Below are 4,070 nucleotides of genomic sequence, written 5' to 3'. Positions count from 1 at the left end.
ATCCCCTGCCCTATTTTTTATTCTTTATTTTGAAATACGGTCTCACTAAGTTGCGAAATTCCTCACTAAGTAGCTAAGGCTGTCTGCGAACCTCGATCCTCCAGTCTCAGCCTCCTGAATACTGGAATTACAAGCATGCGCCACCATGGCCTGGATTTTCTTTATATTTAGTTTCCACTATTTTTCTACAAACATTAATCTTGGGAAATGGATAGTTCATGTTATCGTGTCACTGAGATCCAATCCATTTACTAAGAATGTGAGCAGGTGTTATATATTCAAGTTGGTGCAAAGCTATAGAGTGTAAGAGATAATCAGTCAAATACATAAGCCTTATATTAGTTTTTTTAAGAAATATGCTACTCAGAGAGATAAATTTAATACACTAATTTTCTCTACACAAAATAAATGTAAGTCATCCTGAAATTATGTAAGAAAATATATCTGCAGTATTCTTCTGAAAGTACATTTATTTGGAATTCGAGAACAAATAAGCTGACTTTGATATTTATTCCTCCTACAAAAATGAAGAAAAATTATTCCTAAATTAGCATACCATCAGAGGGCAATCTATCTTTTTAAGACTTCTAGAACTCTTTATTTATTTTAAAATTAATTCCCATAAGATAATTTATAAAAATAAATGTAAGTTTGATAATATATTCACATTATGCAAAATCTTAGGCTAAATATTATTTATAGTTATTTGAAAAAGATGTTATATTCTTATTTAAAACCTTTTTCTTAAGATAGTAATAACTATAAACATAAATCATGCATAAATTGTGCAGCAGTTGCTGATCTGTTTAAATGATTCAATAGTGTAAATTATTAGTAAGCTTGTTTTAAATTATTTACTGGACAGCTATATAGATATAAATAAGTTTTTATAAGTATAAGTACTGCATTTTTATAGTCTACTAGTCTTGCTGCCAGTGACCATATTAAAACCATTTTATCCCTAATCCTAGTAGAGTAAGTACATAAATTTACTAGTTAAAAAATGCAACAAACTCAAGTGTCAAAATCATATTACATGGGGGAAAACTTCAGAAATTTAAAACCAGGAAGAAGACAAGGATAACCACTATCACCACTGGTTTTACAATATAGTTCTCAAGATTCTATGCAGAGCAATAAGTCAAGAGAAGGAAATCTAAGAAATTTAAATAGGAAAAGAAGAACAGATATTATCTTATTTGAAGATGACTTGATCCTATATTTAGAAGAATATAAAAATTCAACAAAAATACTTCTTGAGATGATTAATAAATTCAGCAAAATGTAGGATACAAATCAACCTAAAAAACCAGTAGCTTTTCCATATGCCAACTATGAATTCACTGAAAAATAAATCCAGAAAACAATTCCATTCACAATATCCTCAAAAACAATAAAATACCTAGGAATAACTATTACAAAAAAGTAAAAGATCTCTACAGTGAAAATTATAAAGCACCAAAGAAATAAATTGGAGATCTTTGAAGATGGGAAGGTCTCTCATGCTCTTGTATAGACAGTGTAATTTTATCAAAATGGTCATTCTACAAAAGTGATCTGTAGAGTGAATGCAATCCCTATCAAAATATCAATGTCATTCTTCACAGACTTAGAAAAATCAGTCATAAATTACATATAAAGAACAAAGAGTTCTAAAATAGCCAATGTAATTCTCATCAATAAGATCCATGCTGGAGGCATCACAATTGCATACTTTATACTACAAAGCTATAGTAATAAAAACAGCATTGTACTAACACAAAAGCAGAGACATCGGCCAATGGAACCCAATAGAAGGTATGAAAGCAAATTATTTTACTTAGAGTCAACTTATTTTTGGCGATGCTGCCAAACACATATGTTAGAAGTAGCCTTTTTAACAAATGGTGTTCATGAAACTGATTATCCATTTGTAGAACAATGAAATTAAATCCCTACTTCTCATCCTGTGCAAGAGTTAACTCAAGATGTATCAATGACTTGGAAATGAGACCAGAAAAATTGAAATTATAAAAGGGTATAGGTCCAACACTCCAACATATAGACACAGGTAGAAACTCCTTTAATAAGACCCTGAAAGCTCAAGAAGATAAAACAAGAATTAATAACAGGTGTGGTAGTAAATTAAAATCTTCTGCTATCAAAGGAAACCATCAAGAGTCTAAAGAGAGATCCTGCAGAATAGAAGATATCTTGTATGGGGATAGAGGGAGTGGGGAAGGATCTGGAGGAAAGCCTACTAATTGCTGTGTATATGTATGTCACAATGACTGTGGACTTCATTATGAAGTAAGACTATGATGCATCAATAAAAGTATAAAGATAAGCCGGGCGTGGTGGCGCACACTTGTAATACCCGCACGTGGGTGGCTGAGATGAGGATCCCACGGGTTCGAATCCAGCCTCAGCTGGTTAAGAGACCCTGTTTCCAAATAAAAAATATAAAATAGGTCTGGGAGTGTAGCCCGGAGGTAGAAGGTCCCTGGGTTCCATCCCCAGGACCACCAAAAAAAAAAAAAAAAAAAAAAAGGATAAAGATAAATAAAAAAGAAATATCTAGCAAAGAGCTCATAGATGATACACTTAAACTTAAAGATTTCTAAATTAATAAGGACATATATGAGATATAAGATCTCTTTCTCACAAATAAGGGTTAATTTTAATCAAAATTTATTAATTCAGAAAAATTGAGCTTCGAGAGTTTCATGAAAATATTTGGACAAATATCTCAAGATTTAAACAACTCTTTTCTAACTTTATAGAACTCCTGAATATAATTTATTCAACAACACATCACATCACACATAAAAGTACTTACTCATCACATATCTTATTTACAAAATGTTTGTGCAATACATTTAAATATGCTTTAAAATTTTGAAATTTTGTGGAAGATAGTTACACAAAATACCTCGTAAGAATGCAATATCATATTCCAACTACCTAAAAATAATGTAGTAACTGAATAAAAAAGACACATATTCTATTTCTGTCCCCTATTTTCAATAGAACCACTACTTCTCATGCTACAAAATATAATGGCTCAGAACAAAGGCAATCACTCTCTTGATGATATTTCTCTAGCTTGGCATGTCACCATATTTAAGTGTATTGCACTTTTGTAATGTAGTGCTGCATTTAATCAGTGGCTAAAAATATCATAATTTGGGAAGTGTTGGTCAGCTAGGTCCAGAAGTGGCCTAATTTCCTCATATTCTATTTGCTAGAACTATCGATACAAAGCCATATCTGATAAATTGCCAAGAAAAGAGGGAAATGAAAAGTATCTGTGCCCTGGAATAAGAAGAATAGGATTGAGTTGTATTGTCAGTGGAAAATACATTAGGAATCTCAGGGTACTTTAAAATAAAGTACTGTTAAGTAAAAATGATTCTTTTCTTAGTGAGATATTTCATTGTGCTTAGTAGTTTCCCCTGAATTCATTCAGGTATTTTTATAAAAACAAAGAGTGACAACAGTAGTTATATTAATGATTTAAGTGCAGTAATTTGAAAATCAATGCCATTTTAATGAACAGAAGAAAGGATATCATGGAAAGATTATCACAGTGATTAAAACGACTAATTAGAAGATATAATATGCATAAGGAACAAAAAATGTTCTAAGGGGAAAATTATCTGTTAAAACTGCAATTAAATAATTGAGTTGAACACACTAATCTCTTAAGAAAACAAAAAATTAACTTTGCAGGTAGTGTGATATAAAACAAACAAAGAGTAACCCCATTTTGTTGAATACTTTGCACAGCAGATACTAACACTGAGTTGATGTACAAAGGGTTCTAAAATCCTGACTGTTCCATGCTTGGTGACATTGTGCTCAAGATTAGCCAAAAGGGAAAGGAGCCTCTTCTCTCCTGAGCCACCAAGCATGTATATGGTGGGGCATTTCTTAATTTATGTAAAGCAGGTATCTTCTTCCAAGTTTCAGAAAAGCTTTTATAGGCCCATGGAGACCTTGAGTTGGGTATGGGAGAAAAATGAGAGAGAAGTCTCTAAATCTTTTAGTGGATGTGGTATTTCAGGAAAGATCGGGTAGTACCCAAAAGT

This window comes from Muscardinus avellanarius (genome assembly GCF_963383645.1).
Source record: "Muscardinus avellanarius genome assembly, chromosome: 1".
Classification (NCBI taxonomy): domain Eukaryota; kingdom Metazoa; phylum Chordata; class Mammalia; order Rodentia; family Gliridae; genus Muscardinus; species Muscardinus avellanarius.
The sequence above is the reverse complement of the archived record's forward strand: the minus strand, read 5'-3'. Positions refer to the sequence as shown.